The sequence below is a fragment of the Meriones unguiculatus genome, chromosome 8 (genome assembly GCF_030254825.1).
Source record: "Meriones unguiculatus strain TT.TT164.6M chromosome 8, Bangor_MerUng_6.1, whole genome shotgun sequence".
Classification (NCBI taxonomy): Eukaryota; Metazoa; Chordata; class Mammalia; order Rodentia; family Muridae; genus Meriones; species Meriones unguiculatus.
In genome coordinates this window covers 23,260,625-23,275,513 of record NC_083356.1, presented here as the reverse complement: position 1 = coordinate 23,275,513, position 14,889 = coordinate 23,260,625, and positions in this window count along the sequence as shown.

Sequence of the window (14,889 nt, the reverse complement as noted above, 5' to 3'; positions counted from 1 at the left end):
GGAAGTGGGTTCATCCCTTCAAGTCTCAGCTTCCTGCTTGGCAAGATGGGCTAAGATGCTTTTCCACTGGAAGCTTGGGCTGCCCTCAGTCTGAAGCTACGTGGGCACAGGGATTGAGCAAGTAAGCTTGCATTCAATACCTAGACCTGGGCCCGAGACTCCCTGAGCTGCCCTCAAGCCAGAGGGTCAGCCTCCTGGAGGCATAGACAAGCTTCTAAATGAGTCCAGTCCAGTGGGTCCCAGAGAGGGCCAGGGATCATCCAAGAATTCACAGCTAAGGGGGCCTGGTCCTTCTTAGGTGAGGTTCCAGATCTCGCAGCTCCTCGGCTGAGTCTTGGGACATCTTGGTCGGCTTGGAAGGCCTGAGGGGACTGTCAGAGTCCACACACAGATGTCAAGGCTGGACATCCCACTGTGTATGACGACATAATAGGCCCTGCCTTTCAACCACCAAATAATGACACTGTCAGTGAACTATCAGGCGAACATTTTAATTGGAAAGAAAAAGGGGTTGAGGGCCAGCAAGACGGCTCTGTAGCTAAAGGAGCTTGCTGCCAAGTCTAATGACCTGAGTCTGATCCCCAGAACTCGTATAGCAAAAGGATAAATTCAGACTACCCAGTGGCAGGAAGTAGTGCAGGCATTTTCTTGATTCACGAAAAGGTCTAGAGGTATTAATTACAGGCATGGCCTTTTTTTGTCTTAATTTTAATGGCCAAGTAATTACTTCTATTATAACACGCCAGGTGTCTTGACACCATATTCTGCCTGTGGTTGGAGGTGTGAAGGACACCAGCCTCTAGCTGCAGGTGTCTGTGTTGCTCGCTCTGGCTGACTCGAGAGTGGAAACTTGTTGGATCCCCAAGCCTGCTCCACGTGGCTCGGTGTAGTGTGAGGGAGAGTGGAGGGAAGCCGAGCTCTTGGGACCTCTACCGACTTTACCCTGTGGGGCGTGCTGCCCATATCCCAGCTGGAGGGATGCCTCGGAGACTGGGGGAGGGGTGGCATCCACATACCTGTTAGCTGTGCTGCCTTTGGAGAGTCACCTTGCCCCCTGGGCCTCTGCTATTCATCCATCCAGTAGAGGAGACGATGGCATTTTCACTGGGGAGGTGTGACAGGGATGGGACGAGAGAAAACCTGAAAGAGTCACTCATAGGAGAAAATGGGTCCGCGAATACCACTGTCAACCTTATCCCATTTAATGACAGCCCCTAGAATAAGGATTTCAACAGACCCTAGATTCACCTCCTAACGCCTTTGACTACCAAAGGAGGATGGCTACACCACTCCTTTCTCAACTGGGGCCCAGTGGCTCAGTTCTGCTCGTGTGCCTTCTCTTGGTACTAAGAGAGAAGACTTAGGTTTATTGGTCTTTACAAAAGGTCCCTTGCTGCTAGCAGATCTCAGCTTATAGTGCCCATGTTGTCCGAGCCTCTTATGCAGCAGGCGTGTCCAGACTTCCTGCCACACCCCTGCTCTGGTTTAGGAACCTAAATTCATGGCTTTGAGAGGTTGCACTGGGGTAGAGGGACCCTGCTGGGCCCAAGGCCCTGCCCGAGGGTGGCCACGAGGAAGATGCTCACCCTGAAGCCATTCGGTCCCCTGGCCCCACCCCCACCTCCTTGCTGTCCCTCATGTCCTGCCGAAGATGGAGATTCCTGAATGAGGTTGGGAATGCTGCCACTGCTCAGTGAGCGAACGGTGAAATTGGAGACTCCTGGGCAGGAGGCTTGGTGAATGATGATCACAGGAAACGCTGAGAGGTGAGCCCTGGAGATGAGCCCAGCCGTTCTGTAGAGCAGGGTGAATGGGTAGAGCTGAGCCTGCCCCGTGCCATCGCAGGTGAGGGTACGACACCCTCAGGACAGATCTGGGTTCAGGTCCCAGCAATGCCCCCTTGCTTGTCCCCGTTGGATGAAGGACTGGTTTTCCCGGTCTCCCTGGAGCAGAGCTGGCAGGGGCTGGTCACAAAAAGATGCTCAGAAAATACACGATGCTTCCTCCAAGGGGCAGAGTGAACCCATTCCTGTCTCTCAGGGAGGGACGGACCCCAATCCTGCAGCTGTCTGCACTGTCCAAAGGGGGCAAAGAAAGAGCTCTAGTAATCATGGGATTCCTGACAGTGTTTCCAAGGAGGACAGCTCACCTGCCCAGGGTGGCCATGCACAGAACCTTTCCTATTAGGTCCTTTGCTGTCTTCACATAGAGGTAGGTTTGGGCCTCTGTCTCTCTCTGTCTCTCTCTGTCTCTCTGTCTCTCTGTCTCTCTGTCTGTCTCTCTCTCTCTCTCTCTCTCTCTCTCACACACACACACACACACGCACAACCTGTTTGCTTGGGTTTTGCAGTGTTGGGGATGGAAACCGGGCCTTGGAGTGTGCTTTATAAGCGCTCTGCCACTGACCCACAGACCACACCCATCCTGCACACTTCAAAATTTTAAATGGCAATCTCCCTCGAAACCATCTTCTCCTCTTTGGGTCCAGTCTTGGGGTACTGTCCTTTGAGGGGCCAGGCTTTCTCTGAGGCACCTGACCTAAACTCATCTTGAAAGACTCTCTGTCTTGGACCTTGTCTAGAGCAGAAAGAGAATGAATTTACTCCTTAAAAAGAGGGTCTAGGAAGAGGACTACCACCCAGCCCTGACAAGATCATCGGCATTTCTGCCCCGTGCTACACCCTGGCTCCTCCTGCACCATCATTGGCAGCTTCCTTGAAACTCCCCTACTCCAGCCAGCCCCTGTGGACCCCCCCTGTTCGTGATCCAGTGCCTGGCCTGGGGGTTTGTTGTCTGCAGTGGGGGCCTTCTGTTCCCTGCATGTAGTGTATGACAGACACTGAGAACAGGTCTCATGCAGCAGGTGATCTTTTGTCTTCAATGCCTGTCCTTTAGGGGACAGTACCGGGGCATCCAGGAAGAACATCCATGCTGTCTTCAGCCTCTCACTCTCACCTGACAGATACTCATGTTCAGGCAGAGCATGCTCGAACCAGCCATAGAGCAGTATTAGCAGGCTGGGCTGGCGGGTTGGCCTGTGGGAGCAGGAAGTATAACAGCCTCCTCACCCCTGGGCCATGTTCCTTGTCCTGTAGTTCTGCTTGTGTGTCTTGGCCAGGGACTGCTGGACCTATTGTCCCTCAGCATCCGCAGCAGCGCTGTTAGGAGAGACGGTTGTGAGGGCTCTGAGAAACTGCTGTGTGCCCATGCTGTGTACCCGGCCCTTAAATAGAAGTCACGGGGGCACCTGTTGTCTCAGACCGTTGGTCTCAGCACTCTGAGAGTAAACATGCACCCATTTTCTGGACCAGTCAGCAGAGGCAGAGGGATGTTGCTAGGAAGACACAGAAGGGGTTTGGACCCTGCTTGGTACCTCTCATTCAATGGCAGCCCGGGCATTTCTCCTGGTTCATTTCAGGGAGACACAGAAAGACCGGATTCCTCCAGAGCCAGCCCTGGGTGATTGCGCCTGCATGTTGATGTGGTTTCAGCTTGTGAGGACTTTATCCCTTTCCTAAGTCATGCCAGGACCCTTGAGGACTATTGGACTAGCTCATGGATGCTGGCAACACATTCACAACTCCCGAGTTCCTAGCTCTAGGCTTCCCTGCCTGTGGCACATAGATTGGCACCTCGAGCACCCTCCCCGTGCTCTAGAGGCTGGAAGACCCTGTGACTCCACTGCGTGATCCCAAACTCCTGGGCTAACGCAGAGCCTGTAAGCTCCAGGTGGACCGAGAACATCCATCTTCACCGGCTCTGTCTATGACTCCCATGTCACTCAGGGAGAGAGCCTCAGACTCACAGTGGTCTCCCGGGGCCTCCGGCCTTGGAATTCTTGCACGCTGAGGCTCTGCTTGGTGCCCACCGTGCCATCGGACTGTGAAGCTGCCAGGGGGGAGAGGCAGCGCTCCTGCCCGTGTGCTGAGCTGGCCCAGAGAGTGTTGTTAAGTAGTACAAGTGGAACAAGAGCCAGAAGAGAACAAAGGCATACTGAAGACCCTTTCAAGGTCACCAGCTGGCAGGGAATGAGCCCTGTCATATTGTTTGATCATTTATTTATACTCTATTTTCAAGCAGGACTCGAGGCACCTGAGATGAAAGGCGGAGAAACAGGGGAAACAAAAGCTCATGTCTTGGGCTCTGCCGCCTCCCCTCCCAGCGCTTCCTCGAGTCCCGAAAGCCTGCTCTGGTCTGTTTTCTGAGTCAAAGTGCTGGGGTCTTCTTGTGGTTCCATCCTCCATGTAATTGGGCCCTGAAGCCAGGTCTTCAATGCTCTGAGTCCAAGCTTCTGAATGGTGCCTCACCTTCTCTCAACAGTAGCCAGGGTCCTGGCTCTGCTTGGATCATGAGGTATGATGCGGCTCTCAGACGTAAGTCACCTGTGCTTTGGGAGTCAGAACCAGGCCACCCAGTGGCTCTGAGTCCTTAATATGCTCTGGCTACTCCCCAACCCACCAGGGCACACAACCCTGCCTCTCAGAGCACCTTTCTTATCTGATCCCAGGGGACGACTCTACAGTCCGAGCCATGTTGCAGTGCCCATGGCACAGGTGGGCATAGAGTCTATGTCCTGTCATATTTTTTGGGGGTCAGGACAAACCTGCTGGTTGGGTAAAGCAGGAGGTGAGGTGAGTCTAGAAGGAGATAGAACCAGCCCCCATCACTAGCCATGTTTCTAAGGGTTCCATTGCTAGGCGCTGAGATCAAAGCAATGCCGGAGCTGGACCCTCCCCATCCTGAGACCTGCTCATTTTCTGCCTTCTCCCGGAGACCAAGCCAGGGTGCAGCGTACAGCTATAAAACCTGTCACCTCTGCCAGCCCTGAGACAGCGGGCATGGGTGCATGGGAAGTTCCCTTTGATCTTATTTGCCTAAGTACTGTGCGCTGACCAATTGCTCTTTTGGAGCTCCCTTTCTTAAAGACAAGACGCTGAAGCCACCAAAAAAAACCCTGCGGTGATTAACCTTATTGTCAACTTGACATAACCCAGAATCACCTGGAATCAATGAGGGGCTGTCCACATCGGGTTGGCCTATGGACAAGTCTGTGGAAGGCTGACTTTAACTGATGCGGGGTGACCTGGTCCACTGTGGGCAGAGCCATTCCCTAGGCTTGGATCCTAGACTGTGTAAGTGTAGAGAAGTCAAGCTGAGCACAAGCGAGTGAGCAAGTGTGCATCTGTGTCTCCTCTGTTCTTGACGGCGGATGTGAAGTGACTAAAGTCACCACCGTCTTGGTTTCCTGTGATGGTTGACTGAGAGCTGGAATTGAGAGCTAAAGCAAATTCTTTTCCTCCTCGGTTGCTTTTTATTAGGGTATTTTGTAAACAACAACAGGAATTAGAACAAGAATCTCCTTCCTGATCTGCAGTCACAATTCTCTAGTTCTTCCCATGTTTCCTAGAAGATGACTCATACTGTTTGCACCACATTGATTAAGAGGTCAGGATACAGGCTTTGTGGGGATGGCTTAGTTGGCAAAGCGTTTTTGCTTTGCAAACCACGAGGACCTTAGTTCAATCCCCAGAACCCAAGCTTAGAAAGCTGGGCGCTAGAGCTGGGGATGGTTCAGTCTGAAGGAGACTTGCCATGCAAACATGAAAACTGGAGCTTTAGATCCCAGCACCTGTGCAAAGAGCCAGATGTGGTGACGTGTACCTGTATCCCCGCACTGTAGGGGTGCCAACAGGGGGCGTCTCCAGGGCTCCCTGGCCAGTGTGTCAGCCAAACCAGCCAGCTCCAGGTTCAGCAAGGAGAGAGCTTGTCTCGAAAAAGAAGGTGAAGAGTGACTGCAGAAGACATCATATGCTTATCCATGGCGTCTACACACATACATGCATACACGAGCACAAAGACAGGCAAGGGGTGTGTGCTTGTAATCCCAGTGCTCTGGAGCTGGAAACAGATGGAGCTTGGTTCTCTGCCATCTTAGACTAATCAGTGATACCATGGACCCGATTAAAGACCATATCTCAGCGGGAATAAAAGTGATGACCCCCGAGGAAGGACACCTGTGGTTGATTTTGGCTTACACACACACACACACACACACACACACACACACACACACACTATTAAAATAAATCCACATCCAATAGCCATTATGTGGTAGTTCATGCCTGTAACCTTAGAAGCTCAGAAGTTCAAGGTCATCCTCAGCTACATAGTAGGTTCAGGGCAAGTCTAGGCTACAGAGGCCCCTGTATCATAAAACAAACAAAACTCAGGTTCCGGGAAACTTGAAAGTTGAAAATCCCTTAAAAGCACACAGTGGAAACTTCAAAGCCATCAGCTTCTTGCAGTCCTGTGGCTTGCATCTGTGTGACCACTTGACTTGTGCCCTTACCTCTCGTAAGGGGCATGTGATGGGCATGAGTGAGGCAGGGACTTCAAACAGAGCCCAACGCTCACTGCTGAGTCTTGCAAAGTGCCCTTCCATCTCTGGAGGACACCCTTCACTCCAGTCCTATGGGTGGGGCCTCTCAGGGCTGAACAGTTTAAGAGGGCTGTGCAAACAGAAGGCAGTGTTGTCTCCATTTGGGTTGCTGTCATCCCTGGCTGAGACACTACTCTGGGGCCCCCTCCTGTTCGCATCTGATCTTCTGCCTCTTTGACAGCAGCTACAGGGATGTGGCAAAACACCAAAATCACATCACACCACTTTCTTTCTTAAAGCCCTTTGTGGTTCACATGCTAAGTACCCTGGCTGTATCTGACCATCTGTAGCCCCTGGCCTGCAGCCCTCTCTCTCCAGTCCTCTGAATCTAGCTATCCCCATGTGTTTTCCTGCCCCAGGACCTTTGCATGAACCCTGTCTCCTACATGAAGCCAGAACACACTCTTCCGTGTTCCTTTTTCTGGGTGGGCTCTGTTTCCTCCTCCACAGGAACACCATCCTTTCTGGCCTCACAGACCTCCTGGATTTAAACTGGGTTCCCTGGTTTCATTCTCCCCGGCAGGCCTGTTTCTGTCCCGTGTTCTGCAGACACAGGCACCACGTCTGCTCTGCTCCTTCCTGCCCCTTCCAGCTGCGAGCCTGGCGTGAAGGCTCCTCCCAGCACTCTCAGTTGGATGATCATGGTGTTTGCAGTTCTTTGCCTCGCGCTGTGTGTGCCCCCCGTCTTGATTTAGAAAGTCGCCTGGTGTCCCCCTCCCTCAGATACAGTGCTGGGCAACAGCTGTAGTGCTCTGCTAAAACCCCTGGGTTCATTTAACCCTCTTGGTATCAGGCCTCCATTTCCTCTGTTGTGAGATGGGAATTCCTAGGACCGGGAGGTGGGAAGAGATTAAGTGCGGCCATTCTCTTCTTTCTTACAAATGCCTTTGGCTCTTCTCTGGGGAAAAGTTTTTCAAATAAGGTCCTCTTTTTCAAGTAAGGACCACTGAGGACTGGAAAAGTCAAGCGCTTTATCTGAGAATACACTGCGGATCTGAATGTCAAGGTGAGGGTCTTTCATTGTATAAGGAGCAAGATTGTCTCTCCCACCTGCCAGCCGCGGCACAGCATCAGGATCCTCTCATGTCCAGCGCCTCCTCCTTGTCTTCGGTAAGCTGCCTTTACAGAGCTGAGTCCCAGGCGACAGGCTTTCCCACACCAGGACCCTTGGGGGACATTACACAGAAAACTGACCTATATTAATTTCGCTCTTTGCAGTCTTGATCCCTTCCCACCCAGCATGCAACCCCGCCCCGCACAAACTCGAAAACACGTTGATCAGCCCAAGGACATTGTAAAAATAAAATGATCTAAACCCGGCCTTCTGGGAGCCTCCGCCCGCCTGTGCCCCTGCTCTGAGGCAAGGGGACAGTGCTCCCAGCCCAGTTTGAGGGAAGGATGCCATCCCCCTGGGAGGGCAAGAGAAGGAGGCAGCAGCTAAAGCAGGTGCAGGGAGCTGATGGATGTGAGGAGCGAGGGGCCGAGGAGAGGGCAACAGAGGGAAGAGAGAAATTAATAAAGGCTCCCTGGGGGCAGGTCACACCAGGGAGTGAAGGAAAGTGCTAGAAAGAACCATTGCAGCCTCACAGAGCGTGAAGACAGAGAAGGGAAAATCCCAGGAAGAATAGCCCGGAAAGGGGAGGCAGTGGTGTGAGAGCACACAGCCCACGAGAGCAGATGGAAGGACCCACAGCTAATGTGAGTAGGTTTTTTTTGCGGGGGTGTGTGTGGAGTGTCCTTGAGAAGAGTGAGGAAGGAGATAGAGCTGACAGAACAGAAGATAGAGACCTGGCTTTAGTGTGGCTTTCAAATCGAGTGGAAACCAAGAAGTGACACTTGAGGCTGTCCTCTGACTGTCACATGTGAGCTACCACGTACATACAAGATTAGGAGGGAGGCTGTGTGAAGGTTCAGGAAAAGGATGCCATGACCCTGGCCTCACCTTTCCCTGACTTGGGAACCCCAGCGCTGCAAGGGAAGGACCCCTGTTCTGAATGAAGCCTCCAGGCTGTGGAGTGTCTCATGGCCACACCCACGCACTTCCTGGAGTGTGAAACGTGATCATCGCTGCCCCCAGGCCTGTCTTTATCTTGCCATCTAAGTCAGGGGTAGGTATGGTCAAGCTGTACTAAAGCAGTCTTCAACAAAATGTAAGTGGATGGCATGACTGTGTCTCAATAAAACTTTATTTATAAAAATAAAAATAAAAATACCCTCACAGGTTGCAAACTTCCATCCTTTTGGAGGAGTTTGGAAGGAGTTCTTGGGTAGACAAGAGACAGCTTTATTGTGCAACAGGAAGGGGCTTCAATATGTGCTTAGTAGGTCGCTGTCTCTTTGGAAGGGTCTAGAAGGCACTGCCTTGAGCCTTGGTGAGGTCTTATCAAAAGGCTCCATGGTCATGGCCTTCGGCACACCATCCTCCTGGTAATGATCCTGGCTTTGAGTCTTGTCCAGAAGTCACTTCTCACTTTGAGCACTGTTGTCAAGTAGAATCTGGGAATGGGAAACGCCCAAACCTAATTCATTTTGTTTATCTATCATCACTAGCTTGTTCATTGGCTTCTCTTATTGACAGAGCCAGGATTTGAACACAGGACAGTTACCTCAAATCTTGTCCTCTGGCTGAGAGTCCCTGTTGTTCCTGCATTGTTCAGTCCTGAGAGAAGGGTGGGATTTAGGCAGGAGAGACAGTGAGGAACATGCCAGGCATGGGGTTGGCTAGAGGTACAGAAATGAAGGGGAGAGCACCAGAGTGTGTGTCCCCCCCATACCGCCTTGCTCTGTCACTCAACATTTAGATCCTAGCTTCCATTTCCTGGTGACCACTTTTTATGTCCCCTACACAGTGTAAACACACTACTCCCCTGCCAGCTGGAGCACACAATTCTATCTTCCTTCAGAAAGCCCATCCTCATCCTGTCCACCAACACAGTGAAGCTTCGGTTGAGGTTCAACGTGAAACCTCCTCCATGAGGAGGTTTATCAGTTACAACGTTTGCTTGCAAGGGTCTGAACACAGGATTTTCTCAGTGAGAGCACAACGGAGCGGTAGCTGGCTTCGGTGAGGCTGTTGAGTATCACTTAAGGAAGCTGCATAGTCCCCAGGTTCCCCCGACCCCGGGATCTGCCAGCTTCTAGGCTGGAGGTTTGCAACCTGTGATGGTATTTACTTTTATTTTTATTTTTGTAAATAAAGTTTTATTGAGACACAGCCATGCCATCCAGTTACATTTTGTTGACGACTGCTTCAGCACAGCCCAGCCTGCTTGGCTGTCTGTGACAGAGAGTGTATGCGTCACACAGCTTAAAGAAAACATTTGCTGACCCTCACTCTGGGACTCCGAAGGCCAGGGAAGAGAAAGTGGAAAACTGTCGGGGAGGGGCTTATGGGTTAGACAGGATGTGTGGCTCCTCACTTCCTCTCATAGCCCATCCCCTAACAAAGTGCAAGAATGTTGGGAAATGTAGTCTTTCCTAGGTGGATGGGGGAGTAAGTCAGCCTGATGGATGGCCTAGTGTCTCCGTGCAGCTTTCCCAGACCTTCCCTCTCTGCTCTGTGCAAGGGGAGATGAAAATGGTTTTATTTAGCCCACCTGCAATGCCCAGGCTGGAGTGCTGTGGGGTTCATGCTTCCCCAGTCCTCTTACTACAGACTATCAGAGCTGGGTGACAAATTCTATAGATCCCTTGCACCTTGGTAACCCATTCTGGGTGTGCCCCCACTGATGAAGGCCCTGTTGCCTGCAGTGGTGGCTTGGACCCGCTGGTTCCTTTTTCTCCATTTCACACCTCCACACTGCCTTTGAGATCACCTCCCAGAACACACACTGCCCCCGCTGAGCATCTATTTGGCCGATGTCTCTAGAAGAATCCAAAATAAGACACTGCTGACTGCATATTAACTAGGCAGGGAAACTGAGGCGTGAAGAAGTTTACACACCGTATCAAAGAAAATGGCAGCAAATAATCTTTGGAACTAAAACTTTGTGTGTGTGTGTGTGTGTGTGTGTGTGTGTGTGGTCAAGACAGAATAAGGCCAGGGTTGGGGTCTAGGCCACTAAGCCAGTGGCACGGGAGGCTTTGAAAAGCTTTAAGTAGATCAATTGCCATCTGAACTGTAGGTACAAGGTCACTAAGACCAGTTAAAAAGCCTTTGGTGGTCCTCTAAGGGGTCATCAGAGCGGGGGCCACTTACTTCATGTTGGGAGCACTGGATGACCGCAGAAGCTCTGCTCCCTGCTCCCCACCCACAACTACTTCTAAGGAGGACACACACCTGGTCCTCTTAACATCCATCCTGAACCCTGTTCCTACGAAGGACCCTCTCGCTCTGCCCCAGCCCCTGCTGGCAAGGGTCTGTGCCAGAAGCTGCCATTCCTGCACCCAGGGTCAGCAGCTTCAGCGGGCAGTCAGCCGGGCCTCTGACTGCCATGCAGGCCCTGGAGGCAGCACGTGGCTGGCCGGGTGCTGCTCTTTCTGCCCCAGTGCCCTGCGCTGCCCGCTCCGCCTGAGCAGATGGTCTTGTAAGTGAACACCATGTGAACGGGGTCAGGAGGGTCTGCTGGATCCTTCTCCTCCTCTGCCTCCACTGGGCTCCACCGTCCTTGTCTGCTGTCCTGGATGAGTTCAGCCAGCTAGGCTGCGTGGCGTGGCACAGCCCTGGAGCCCAGACTGGGGGATGCCAGTTCTGGGGCTCTGCATAGTGGCAGCGGTCTGCAGGCTGGGAGGATGGTCAAGTGGCCAGCCATTCTGTAGATGGAGTGGCTGTTGATTTTGAAGCTGAGAATCCCACTGGATGTCTGGGAGCTTGGTGGAAAGCCCATGGAAATGAAGGTATCTGTTGCAAGGTGTGGGCAAGGCTACAAAGCACCCCCTTTCCCAGTTGCAGCCAGGGCACCCCCACTCTGTGCTCTAACCACAACTCCTCAGGGGCTCCCAACTGCACTTCTGCAAAGCCCACATTGGGAATGGGGCTTCTCCAGCCTTTCATTTCTTCCCTCACCAGGGACACTGGCTTTCCCTAAGGCCGAGCTCTTCTCTACCTCAGGACTCTTGAAATATATTATTCTCTCTTTCTGACCCTGACAAAGCCTTCTCCTGTACCTCTCCATGGTAAGACCCCAGGTAGCAGCTTCTTCCCCAATGGTAATGGCTCTAGAAGAACAAACAAGAGATCCGGAGTCTCTAAAGATCTGGCATTTTCTTTCTAGGAGTTTCTACCACTTGTTTGTATGTATTTGTTAACTATTTGTCGTCTCTCTGTCACACCAGAATGTATGTGTCATAGAGAAAGGCAAAGGGCCACGCCTGTCCTGTGTGCCTGGAAGCTCAGGTAGACAGACCCCAGGGCTGGGCCCTCCACAGGCTCTTCATCGATCTTTGCTTGTCTGCCTACATGAATGAAGAATCAAAGGCCTTTGAATTCTAAGGACTCTGAGGAAGTTTGGCCAACTTTGTCAATACTGACAGGGGCTGACTGAACCCAAGGCTCTTAAGCCCACTGTAAGGACCACTGCATTGTGGGGCAGCTGATCTGGAGGTCTCGGGGCAGGAAGTAACTCCAGGTCCCTTGGATGTAGTATCTGAGCTGAAACCAGCAGCAGACAAGGGCAGACAGTAAGATCTGAGCATGTGCCAGGATTCCATATACCTTTGGGAACTGGCCATTCCTCCTTATTAGAGCAGGGACACTGTCAAGACATTAGGAAGGACCCAACCTCTTCTCAGTGGGGGGGTTCCCCCGAAATTTAGAGATACCTGACAGTGCTGTGGGCTTCCACTGTCACTAGGAGGGTTCCTTCAGCTTCCTGGTGGGGAGGTGAAGTCTGGGCGAGACACATTCAGGGAAGGCTAGGGAGATGCTTTGGCCCTGTGATACTCCACAACACCACCCCAGCTACTGAGCAAAGTGGTCTTTTGACTTGCTGTCAGGACAAAGCTGAGGGAAAGGGGCCTGAGTCAGAGGGAACCCAGGGAGGTCCTTGCCAGACATGTGTCTCCATCCTGTGAGGTTGGATGCAAAACATCCATGGGGTAGGCACAAGGAGACAGGGAGACGGCCCTCCTGTTTGTCAGCCCTGATCCTCTCTTTCTCTAACTTCAAAAGCCTGTTGTTTAAAATTGAGATATGGGGGTGTGAATTTCCAGTCTGCTTTTGTATAGCTAGATCCTTGTTCGTGAAACTTAGCTTCTGCTTAATACCCCCCCCCTTTTTTTAAACAGGGTCTCACTATGTAGCCCAGGCTATCCCAGAACCCATAGTCAGCCTTCTAGAGGTTGGGATTATAGGCATGAGCCACCACACTGAGGCTTGGAATCTTCCTCTTGCACCAGCGAAAAACTCTCATGACCTAGACTCTGCTGAGTTTTATACACGCTTTCTTCGTGCATGCTGCAGTACTGGGGGTGAAACCCCAGGTCCTGCACACTCTAGGCAAGCAGTCTACCTCTGAGCGGTGGTCCCAGGCCTGCCCCTGGTGTGCTGGTGTGTGCAGGCTAGGGGCCATCCCGGCTGCGCTTCCTTGAGAATGCTGTTTTACTGAGATGGCATCTTGCTGACCTGGAACTCACTGACATGGCTAGGCTGGCTGGTCATCAAGCCACCAGGGACCTGCCTGTCTCAGCCTCTCAAGTGTTATAGGTTCTAGGCTAGCTTAGGAAAAAAACACCATGCCTGGCTTCTTCCCCCCCCCCCCCCCCGCCTTGTTCTCCAATTCTGGAGGTTGAATTCAGGTCCTCAGGCATGCATGGCAAGTACCTCACTAGCTGAGTCATCTCCCCAGGCCCCATCCCTCCTCTTAGACATTAGACACTGCCTTAACAAATGGTATGACACCCAGGTGCTCTGAAGTCAGTGCCACTTGCTCAGCGGATGCCACTGTGGGCATGGCTCTGTCTACCGCAACGATGCTTGGCTTCAACTCGACACAAGTTTTGTCTGGGTGTTCATATTTGGCACATTAAATATGTCTACACAAGCCGGAAGGATGTGACAGAGGCTAGGAGAGTGTCTTGCCACATACTCCTCAGCCACAGAAGACAGCCGGCCTGTTCCAGTCAGCAGCATCGGCGGCAACCCGCTCCCCATCTTCTGGGTGCACAGCCAGGCCCCAAACATCCCTTCCTTTACGCTTGAAATAGAGTTTAGTTTTTAAACCTACAGAAAGGAGGAGGAGGAGGAGGAGGAGGAGGAGGAGGAGGAGGAGGAAAAAGAAAGATAGGGAGGAGAGGGAAGTAGCAGCAATGGCAGGCAGGCAGGCAGGCAGGAAGAGAGGCACTGAGGAGAAAGAGAGGTATGTCCCTTGTAGGCACCTGTCTTTGCTCTGCCCTTAGCTGGGTCTCAGACCCAAGAGAGCTGGTGGGGGTCATCTGTAGTTAGCTCCCACAGCTCTCAGATCCATCTTCTAGGCTGTGGGGCAGTGGAAAAAAAAAAAAGCTGATCAGCAGCCAATGCCAGGCTGTGGCAGTTAGGGTTTCTGCCGTGGCAGCTGTGGCGGCTGCTCCCAGTCCTGGAGAAGCAGCTCTTTAGAATGGGTCTCCACTCAGGCTTTGTTCTCTTTCCCCACTGAATCTTCACTTTAGGGTTTAATCTGTCATAGCTGCCAGTGGGCTATGCCGGGGGTGGGGGGTCTCTCCCTCCTTTCATCCTTAGGTAGCCTGGCTTGTCTCTGGGGCCTCCCCTAAGCTGGTTAGGTCCATGCCCATCTTCCTTCTCCCTCCTCCTTTCCCTGTGCATCCCTTCCTTCCCTTCAATTTCCTGTCATTAACAAGTGCGGGTTGTCTAGGGTGAGGCCCTCTGCTGCTGGGATGGAGAATCAGTGGGGTCCCCTGGAGGACAATTTGTCACATGCTATCAATGGCTTAAAAAGTACGGGGGCCTCTAGCAATCTGCCATGTAGACATCACTGGGCAAGGGTCTGCTGAAGTACTCTGCCTGCATGCTTTGTAAAAGTCTAGTGACATCACAATCTAGTGACATCAGTGGAGGAAGGTCAAGTGAGGGTCCCAGGGAACCCAGACTATGCAGAATGCACTCACGGGATCAAGGCTGACTTCTTAGCGATGCTAATGACCATGAGGCCGAGAGGTGTGATGTCAGAGCTGGTACAGAGCCTTGTAATGATGACCCAAGGGGAGCAAGGGAAACCAGAGCTGCCGGCGAGGACTGGGAACACCAGCTCATCTGGGGGACACAAATGAGCTCTGTGTCCTCTTGCTGTTGTGATTGTAAAAGGACAAGAGTGAGGGATAGAACTCAGTGGTAGAGAGCCTACTAGCATGTACCAGGCCCTGGGTTCAAACCTTAGCACTGGAAAAATCAATCAAGTGAACATGAAATTCTCCCCCTCTCTCTTTGTAGCACTCCTTTCTAAAACTCTATTTGGGGTGTTTGGGCCTCTACCTTCATTCCACCAACACCCCTAGCCTAGGTAGGAGAGAGAAGGTTA